This window comes from Sturnus vulgaris, chromosome 4 (assembly GCF_052056855.1).
Source record: "Sturnus vulgaris isolate bStuVul1 chromosome 4, bStuVul1.hap1, whole genome shotgun sequence".
Taxonomy (NCBI): Eukaryota; Metazoa; Chordata; class Aves; order Passeriformes; family Sturnidae; genus Sturnus; species Sturnus vulgaris.
In genome coordinates this window covers 18,770,092-18,780,972 of record NC_142246.1, presented here as the reverse complement: position 1 = coordinate 18,780,972, position 10,881 = coordinate 18,770,092, and the positions used below count along the sequence as shown (strand labels likewise).

Genomic DNA, 10,881 nt, shown 5'->3' with positions numbered 1-10,881 from the left:
TGTTCTTGTTAGTATGCACTGTGAGCAATGATACAATTGTGTAAGGACACACCCTCAGGTAAAGAAACATTTTCCTAGCATGAACAAAATTAATCACAGACTAGTCTAACACTAACCAATAGTATTTACAACACAATTTAAATTTTTCAAAAGAGACACAAACCCAGGAACTTTTGGAAAGGAAATACAGCCAGCTGAATCATGCTTGCATCAGCAGAAACCCCCAAGATCATCTCTTAAAGCCTTTAAAATCAGAGCAGCCACCATCTCTTTCTTTTTGTGCAAGATTTAAGTGGGTGTTTGTGACAATTCATATTTCTATTTCAACCTTCATATTGAAAGATCACTGTAACAAACTATTTTAATTTCAAAATCTATGCCTCCTATCCAAGCTTTTAGAGTAAGGAACTAAAATCCAAGCACAATAGGATCCCTGAATATCAGAATGGTCGTTTCTTTTAACTTACCTATTTCTTTATTCCAGCTTATTTGTATGAAATATAAACCTTCACCCATGTTGCCTCTTCAGTTTCAGAGTTATCAAAGTAATTACAGATACTGATTTAATACTTTATTAATTCACCATTTGAATATCTGGTATTGCATAGATAATGTTTTGAATTATTTCAAAAACCAATTCCACCAAAAAAAAATTTAAAAAGAAGAAAATTGCATCTAGGGCCTTTCTCAGGCAATATCTTTGGAAGTTTTCAGGCAAGTTGTCTATTAAAGGAAGGATATTATAAGGTTTATAAGGAAAAAGCTTCTCCCTTGCATTGGCAGTTTATCAGTCAGCAATTACTGGAGAACACCTGTCAGAGTTTCCACATTCTGTATTCTCTTATCTAAAATCTCCATGTCTGCAAAGTAATATTATTCTAATAATGTTAAAATAAAATCTCATTAGGTTGTTCTTCTTCCTGCTGCACCTCTCACATCTGCCCCCAGCCAGATATCTTGAGTTTGGTAAGAACCAGGTGTGACTGTGAAAGGTTCTTCTCTGAAAGCCTGCACCATTTCATCCACAAACGAAATGGTACCATGGCAACTCTTAATGGAAATATATAAAGGCAACTTCTGATTCAAGAGTGGTTGAAATTAAAGAAAACCTTGCATTTCAACAGAGGATTTCTCTAGATACCTGGGAGTTTTGAAAAACTGTACTATGATGCATCATGTAGTCTCTGGTTGCTATTAATTTTATCTGGTCTTGTACTATTTCAAATTTCCAAAAAGGATAATTGTTCTACTTAAATCAAAATATCTTCCCCAACTGACCGGTTTTCACTGACATTTTGCTAAATTTATTTCTGATAAATTTGTAGTCATGAGCCAAATGGTTGATATCTTTCTAATAATTAAAAAAAATGCATGATTGTTACGCAATGATTTTATCTTCACAGCAGGGCATTTTATGGATACAAAATACGCCCCTGCTGTGCTCTAAAATTCACAGGGTGAGAGTCTTAACTCCTGTAAGCCCAGATGTACTTTTGAAAATGATGGATCTGTACTATCTTAAATTACTTACAGATCTATCCCAATACAACAAAGACAGAGAAATCTTCAAGGAAGCTGTACTTGCCAACTCTGTTTGAAAGACTTTTCCAAATATTTATAAGAACCTCTTTTCTTTGCTTTCCAGCTAAGACTGGCATGTGACTTTAATCAATTGGACTTCAGTAAACTTCACACCTCTGTTCTGTAGTGGTCTGTTAAGCTGTTAAGGCTTGTGAAGCTTTGTAGGTTTTCAGATAGGCTGTTTTTGCTGACAGCAGCTGTTTCGAGTGTGCAGTAGCTCCATATAAAGGAATAACTCCGGCCTGAGGGAATTAAGTAGACAAGTAGATTTTAATAATGCTGTGCACAGTCTTAAAGAGAATGGAATTGTTTAAATATGAACACAGCTTTAAGATTTAGCAAAGGGTCCAAATATTCCCATGGCTAATGTTATACAACAACCTACAGGAGGTTTTGGTGATCTAAATTGCCCTCTAAATCCCTAAATCACTTGAATGGGAGAAACTGTCCATGTTTAGACAATCTAAACAAGTAGATAATAGTTCGGAGAATCTCTAAGCCAAACCTCACTATGTGCAGAAGAAAAGGGAATGGGTGATATCCTGCCCATCTGGGCTTAAAACTAAATGAGACTGAGATTCACAGTCCAATAGTGCTCCATTATTTACAAATCGTATTTGCTTCTTAATGGCAGCAAGAACCCTTTTTTTTTTATTAATTTTTAGTTTTTCCCTTATTTCATTGTACCTTTAGGTGTTCCTCCAGGATATAAATAATGTCTATTCTAGTTCCCCATCAGTTTCAGAGGGGTCTCAAAACATCAGCACAAATACCTCAGGAAATATGTTCTGTCCACAAAATCATGACCTATTTGAACAGTAGCAACTCACATGACAGAGAGATCTTTCCCAATCTGTACAGCTAAGACTGTAACACCAGGTAGAAAGGGTGTACAAGGATATCTAAAGCAGAAAGGCTACATAAGGATATATAAGCCAAGCAGTCAGCAGATGTACAAGAGAAATTTGAATATTGCCAGACATTAAGCTCAGACATTGTTCTCAGACAGGAAGGGGGAACAATGTTCTGTTGTTCTTTTGGGATGGCTTCTTTATCCTTCTGCATTAAAAATCAGTAAATAAAATGCACAAGTGGTCCAGAACTCAGGAATCTTTATCCCCAAGGAATATTAAACACTCATAGTAGAAGGTTTCTAATCTTACAACGCCATTATATGTCCAAAAGATAGGTCTGTGGAGCTTTTTTAGACTACAACTGCATTAGCAAACTGATCAGGACTTGTACACAAGCTGTAGGGCTGGCTTTACTTACTATATGGACAAATGTATGTATGGGCAAATAGTAATATTCCAAAAAATGCCAGTGAAATGCTCGGGGAACAGCATGGTCTGAGGACTGTTCCTACGCAGGGGAATTTTCCCAGTATGCATGATAGCAAACCTGTTTTGGAGAGTGATTTGGACAGCATGCATTGAAATTATTATAACCTGAGTCATATGTTTTAAGGAGGGAAAGGAGTTCTATGTCATCACTTTCTATGTCTAAGTGCACAAAGCAAGGTTGTGGAGGTAGTGGTAATGCACATAGTCACCTAATTTTCACATAAATTATCCTTCAATTACATAAGTGTCTCAAAAGTACCTAGCATTGTGTCTCAAGAGTACATTTACAAGCCTACAATTAATAAAACTTTCTCAGTAAGAATAAGATTTTTATACACCATATTATGAAGTGTCTGTGGTTCAAAAGTTTTAATGAATTATGACCTTATTCTCAAAATATTTTAAAATGGTATGTCGGGTAAGTTTCCCTAGTATGCACATTTTTATGTTATACGGATAATAAGTTCAGCTTGAATTTTTCTGCTTCTGTTTTGAAAATACAAGTAATCATACAGGTCATGATCTCTGGGTTTAATTAGGTGACCATACTTAAAACATTTTATAAAAAGATGTAGATAAATAAAAAAAGGTCAAAACAGTAACTCATTTTCCAGAGAAGAAATGTCCTCTGTGTAATTTTTGCTATCAAGGCACTAAGGTTGCAATAACTTTTACCAAAAGGAGTTACAACAGAACTAGAAGAACTAGAAGAAAGATCTTACAAATGTGATATACAGTTCTAAGGAGAAAAATCTAAATTGCTTGTAATTTGGCTATCTGGAAATGTTTCTATATGATTTATTTTTTTTTGTTGCAGCTGGAATCAACAGTAAAGGTAAGTTGCTGAAGAAGCAGTTTACTAACCTAGTTTATTCCCATTAGACAACATTGCCGTATAATGAGTAATGGGAAAACAAGTCTCATTTTTTATGCATGATGTATCCATTTATGTAGCCTTTACAGACCCAAAAATATATATCTGCATCTATGAATACTGTACAGCCAATTCTGGTTTAATTTTTATTGAACTTATCTCCTATGTTTAAAGTAAATGCTACTGGTAGTTTTTATAGTAAATCCTTGAAATATGGCCTACATTTACTAAACCTCACATTAAAATACCTCTTTAAAAATTTAATTTCATGCTTTCATTGTTGGACAAGCCTTAAGTAAACACTTCATCATGCAAAATATTGCAAAATTTTCTACTAAGCTATCAAATGAAAAAAGAACAGAAAACTCAGAATTAACTGTCCCTTGGAACAACTTGGCTTTTGCAATGGCTCAAAAGTTTGAGGACTTTCTAAACTAGAAACTGTGCCTCTGCCTTGTTTACTGGCTACATGTGTACTATCTTTCCTGAATCTGTCTAATCTTTTTTCTAATATAATTTCCTTTTGACATTCACTATATCCCAGCATAATTAGTTCTACAATTTCAACACTAGAGATAAAAATTGTACAGAAATGTGCACAACTTGTTAAATATGGAGACTTTTTTTTTTTAATTTGGAAGTACAAGAACTGTCCAGAAGGACTACACAAGGCTTGGTGTGTTCACTTTCCGTGATAAAAGACAGGATGCTAAGACAAGACCTGGGAAAGGAAAGTAGAACAGAGAGATCAGCAATAAATATTTAAATATAGAGGGTGATCTGGAAAAAGAGAAAATCTTGTAGGATGATTCAAAAGCTTTACTTGCATTTAAACGGACTTGTTGAACCAGTCTGTCAAGCAGGCTGTCTAAATGTCCTTGTCATAATTCCAGCCTGGAGGCTGGAATATCGCCCACAGGGCATGTGTTTGCACCTCTTACCCTCCCCCCAGGCTCTTACACAAGTGAGTTATGTAAAGATTTAAGGGAAAGTCTGTTTATCCTCCTTTTCATATCATTCTTCTCACAAGTGAGAATATTTTGTTACACAGGATAGAGTTACAGAGCTGGGTGATAGCAGGATGAGGAATGTAACAGTAAAATATGGGCAGCTAAGAATGGTTCAGCTGAGATCCAGTAAATGCAGGCAATGAATAGAGTATATGTCAGAAGGCTGCCAAAAACGGCAGAATCTTAGAGGAAAGGTCTGTCTCACACAATCTGCCTAGGGGACATGTCAAGCAGCAAAAGAATTGTGAAGGAAGGGGCAGTGTGATAAGTTCACGTGGCATCTTCTGTTCTAAAATAGAATGGTGTTCCCTGAGAGACAAATGCATTATTCAGAAGCCATTTCAGGTCTTGGCCAAGGCTGGACTTGAGGATGCACATAGAAGTCTGCACACAAAAGTAACCATTTCATTATTAGTTGCTTCCATTTGCAGAATGCATTAATGGCAGTTAGGGAGGTTTTTCAGCACTGCTAATTTCAGTGGCATTTCTTGAAAAGGAGATGTTGGAGCTATAATTTACCTGAGGCATTTTAGGGAGGGTATGGGATAGTGTCAAAGCAAAAGGGAGAAAAAAACATTTTGCTTTCCTACATGTAGAGAAGGGAAAAGAAAAACTGAAATTGGAGACTGAACCAGAAAATACCAATGCACTATGCTACCTCTTCATTTGGTTTTCAGGCCAAAAATAAACTGAGATACAAACCCTGTGATGCAATTGAAATAGAAAAACATTGTATCTTACAGTGGCAGGCTTAATTGTAGACAATAGGATATATAAAGTAAAGGTGTAAAGCAGATGGTGAACAATGTTCAGTGGGGAGGTCAAATTTTTGCGGATACCAACATTTTAGTGTTGTTAGTATTTAATATACATGCTAAAAAAATAGCTGAGTGGTGGAACTCGTATACATTATAAGGAAAAATATTTTGCGCACTGTGTAAAATCCACGATGTTGAAAGTTTAGTTCAGTCTTCTGAACTGCACAGATCTTGTTTCTTCTAGATATTTCGCACCTTATCTCAAGTTTTCTTCAGCTTGTTTACTGAATTTTCAGTCTGCTTGCTCAGGAGATTCTTAAGCCAGAGCAAGCAGACTAAAAATTCTGTAAATAAACTGAAGAAAATGCAAGATAAGGGCTAGTGTGTTCAAAAAGAAAGAAGAGCTGCAAATACCTTGGCAAGGAATTAACTCTTCACAATATCTACACACATGCACAATATGCTATGTGCATGTGTGTTTTCATCATGTGCATTAAGCAGATTTTATACACAGTGGCAGGTGTGGCTTGTCCTACATACCATGCATAGCAGTGCATCAGCCACTCACTGTTTCCCATTTAATTAAACAGGAAAGACAGATGTAAACTGCTGACAAAGACACAATATCACAGACAGGCTTAATGGCCTGTCACTGTATTTAATTAATTTAAAAATAATACAACTAGCTGAGAAGAGAGTAAAATCTGTGTAATTTTGAACCCATTAATTCTCATATATGTGCAAATATAATAACATCTTTAAAAAATCAGATTAAGAAAATACAGATAGAGTTGTAGAGAAATACATTTTAAATGTTCTGTTACTGTTCTTTTAGAAGGTTCATTCATTGAAATCGGCTTTTGTGAGGTCTTAAGGAACAAAAAGCTCCCTCATGCACTGCTTTTAATTCTCTCTTCATCTGTAAAAACAAACCAAGGAATGGTTTAATTTACTGTTGATCACTGGGGAGAAAAAAAAAGGAATGCAAAATTTAAATGACATTCACACACAAAGTTAATAGCTTTTATCACTCTCAGAAAGCAAGAATCGAGGAATTATTACTTCATATAATTTACGACCTGGTTTCAGTTTTATTGTCTTTAATAGTTAAAACACTGATGCAAATGTGCGTGGACTTATCACAGTTCATGAATAGTGCAAGAAGTTGCACAGGTGAAAGACCCATGCTAGAGTACAGTTTATCTCCATAATTAGGGCATTCTTTTCTGCAAGTGAAGGGGACTTTAAATCCTTCTGATGAATTGGTCAGGAGTTTGGCTTTGGTCAGCTCTAGAAAGAAGATAAGGAAAAAGTTATCCATAAAATCTAGTTGTTATCTGTTACTTATAATGAGTCTCAGTCAGAAAAGATATTTAATTTTTGAACTAACAAAGAAATAAAGGCTAGCAGAGTAATTTCACTCAATTAATCACCTTCTGCTTTTTAAATTTCTTATTTGGAGTAACCCCATGAGATAAAAAAATAACAGCTATGACAGTCATTAATATTTTTTGAAATACTTGTGTAGAAGCTTCTTATATTCATATATTTTACTTATAAGGTAAACTAGTATGTGCCAGCATAAATTCTATGTAGGTATTCATAGTTACTCCCACATACATTACTTTTTTTTACTTCTGTTGTGTGTTCCAGAAGGTAAGTTTTGCCTCTGGATTGGACGTTTCACTCAGTTTCACTGAGCTGTAAATATAAGACTGCAGCCAAACTAACTTGATTTCAAGTAGGTTTTTCCTTCGTCATCATCTCAGGTTAGAAGATGCAATTGATACGATGGGACCATAGCAGATACCCAGTAATGCTGTTACCAACTGGCTAGGTCAGCAGGATGTTTTCAGCATTTGTATGGCACAGCAAACATGGGAGAGATTCCTTTCTGTCAGACGAAATCAGCTGCATAATGCAAAGAACAGCAGTAAAAACACACAAAGCACCAGCAGAGTTAATGCTACTATCAATATGCTCTTCAGTTTTCTCATCAAACTGCACACAGTTCCCTCCGTACAGAAAAAAAATGTTTCCCTGTTTTCATTTTTTACTGCAGGTAATAAAAATAATTTTCCCACTGATGCCTTCCTCTTAGGGAAGGATGAGTAGTAGGACATCCTCATTAATACCAGCTGAATCAATTAAAATTCAGTGAGTATCAGATGTAGTAACGACAATGTGTGAATAGCAAATAGAGTTGATTGTTACTTACACCAAATAGGGCTTATTTATATATGTTTCTATAAAACAGCCTCATCATAGTATGACCCAAAAGAATGAATTTATGCCTTCTAGCCCATCAGCACCATCTACTGTGACTTGACATTACAACAGTCTTTGCCACAATAAGCACAAGTTTCAGTTTTGTTTTTTGTTTTTCTTTACATTTGTCTTTCTTGAGATTCTTTTTTTCCTGCTTATTGCTCCAGAACAACCTGTTGCAAAAAGGTTTTTCAGAAATTTGACATTTCTCAAAATTTTTCTGAAAATGTGACTATTTCTTCTTCAGAAGAAATTATCCTGCAGACTTCAACTGGTTGAATAATTGTAGAATTTTGAAAATGGGTAAGGTGAAAACATATGTTCAGTTTTCCTTGCTTTTAACTCCCAGATTGGAGGGAATAAGGGGTAGAATAAAATTTTTACAAATTTTAAATTCAGCATAAACTAAGTCCCTAGAATCCATTCCTGAAATGAAACTACAGTCCTCTCATGCCTGGTCAGTATTGAATGGGACAGATCTGGCAGAATTTCATGAGGTTATCAAGTAGATGCCAGATTTCCAACATGATCCTCCCACACAATGAATTCATAATTTTTCTCCTAAAGGAGCGAGTTCTCTTTATAGCCTAAATACCATCAGGAAAGAGGTTTAAACTATTTGATAAAGGCTAGAGATTTGCTATCTGTCATCATATCTAATTTTAGCAATGCAACTTTCTCTTTTGTCTGCTTTCTTCCTTTAATTCCAAGACAGATTAATCTGCAAATCTCTCTGCAGATTTGTGTTAGACTAATGGACTCACTGCCTTAAAAAACCTTTAGTTAAATCTCATCAGTTGATTCAGATTCATTCTGGCACAATACCAATGGCTGCAGTGACTGTTCTGACTCCAGAATAATACTTGGGCAAATGAAAAGAAACAAGATTTCTGACAGGTTTCAATAGGGCCTGTCCCATTCTTGGTTACATAGTTCATAGCATTTATGATAAAAAAAAGAGACACTATGATGAAACAAAGCAAAAATTATTTATGAGGAAAAAAGTATCTTACTTTTTCTCGTAGAAACTGATGCCAATCCTAAATTTCCCACTTTAGTTCTCTCCAGAATGAATGCTCTAGCACAAGTGGCATTGGTGCCTCAGACAACCTTGTCAATCAGCTTATGTTTGCCATTTACAAACGATATGCTTGTACATGCCTGCCTTCATGGGTGTAATAAATTTTATATGCTTTATTTTTCAGACAGTAAATAATTTAAAAATTATTTTCCATACCTGGTATATAAGACATAGATTTAAAAAAAACAAAAAGATGTTAAGTAATGAGGTATAAAAAGAAATGAGGTCCTCAGCATGCTGCATATAACAGAACAGCAACCTTCCAGAAAGAAGAGAATGAAAAACCCCTCAATTATAAATTGACCATATTCCTTCCTTTTCCCTCTCATTCAGGCATAAGGTGATTTCTAAAACTCTTTCCATACTTACTTTAGTGATTTGAAATGGCAAATTCCTAACATTATGTGACTTGTTGTGTGCCATTCTGGGTTACAGAATGTCTACATATTTTTCAGGCAGGCAGGCAAATCTAGGAGAACTCAGGAAATAGAAACACATAATTGTATCCTTCAAATATATAAGCAAAACAAACTAATATTTTATATGACCTCTTCATTCTTAAAAGCCATATATTTACTTTTGTTACAATCACAAAGTATTGGTGCAGGAACATTTTCTTTTCAGTATGTCCTTCACATTCTCCCCTGCAGTCTCTTGATACTTAATATATTCCTTTCTTTTAGCTTCCAACTCCTCTTTTACCTGTCCATCAACTCTCCATTCCATAGATCCAAGCATGCTTTTCAGTCTTTTTTTCTTTTTTTCACTAGACAAAAGGAGTTTGTGTTTTTGATTCTTTTCACTGCAGTAAGAAGAGATGGAACTTTAATGGCTTTAATAAAACTTTTCTCCTGTACTCCAGTGTTGTTACCCTTTCCACATACTGTAAAAATTATTCTCTACTAAAGGTAAAGTTTTCCTACTTCAGTAATTGATTACATTTTTAATATTCACTAATTCATTCCTATTGGATATTTTCAGTGTAGCACAGACATTAAATTACCATTATGAGGCAGGAGTTTAAATGAGCTAGTCATAATCTTGAGATTAAGGACATTCACACAATAAAAACTCAGAACACAATAGTACAACACTTACTCAAGTACTGACTGTTTTACACGGCTAAAAATGGCAAACATAAACATATTAATATTACATTTATACTGTATCTTTTAAAACACTGAATTTGTGGTATATAATATAAACAAAAGCTCAGATCATTGTCCATTTTGAAATCAGTAGACTTACTATAATACATTTAATTCAATGGATTATGTCTAATTTAAATCACTGTAGGATAATGTTTTAAGCAAGACTACATTTGGTGAGGTGGGCAGGATCTGGAGCAGGTAATGTTTTTAAAAGCGTTAGCCTTTTAAGAACTGACAGAGGGTTGGATTTTCATTCAGGTAGCCTCTTAGGAGTTTAAAGAATAAATTCCTAAAATGTTATCATGTGATCTCATGAAGGAAGAATCCTTCAATATGTGAAAGAATCACTCAGTCAGCACTGGCTGAGCAATAAAGTAAAAAAAAAAGATTTGTCAGCATTAGTTCATGGATTAAAATACCTCAGATATAATTGACAAAGTCATTTGAGGTGACAGCTGATATGTAAAAGCTTCAGACAAGAATGCTCAAAGATATTCAGCTTCTGTGCAAGAAATTACTAAGCAGACTAAGGACTCTTCAATCTGAAAAAAAAAAGAGGTTAATTATGGTTCAGATTGAAGAGAATATAGAGTATGGTATATGGGATCTGACTTTCATGAGCTGACTGGATAAGTCTTTCCCCAGCTTTTACAGTAAAAGAACTATGAATAATCAAAGGAAGGTAGCAGATTCCACAATAATAACAAAAATAACAATTAAAACTAAAACTAATAATTCACACAGCCTGGGAGAGCTGTTGTCAAAGGTTCTTATTCGTGCTGGCAGTCTATATGAGATCCAGGGGGAAAAAAAAT

At 34.9% G+C, this 10,881-nt stretch overlaps 1 long non-coding RNA gene across 1 annotated transcript in view; it reads right to left on the bottom strand.

Annotated features, from left to right (window-relative positions):
• Positions 1–6,311: 6,311 nt before the first annotated feature.
• Positions 6,312–10,881, bottom strand: part of LOC106850012 (uncharacterized) — a 63,327-nt gene continuing 58,757 nt past the window's right edge. The window contains exons 6-7 of the long non-coding RNA XR_015803049.1: positions 7,298–7,477; positions 6,312–6,856 (exon numbers count right to left, since the gene is read on the bottom strand). This is a non-coding gene — a long non-coding RNA (uncharacterized LOC106850012). The remainder of the gene's footprint in view (positions 6,857–7,297; positions 7,478–10,881) is intronic.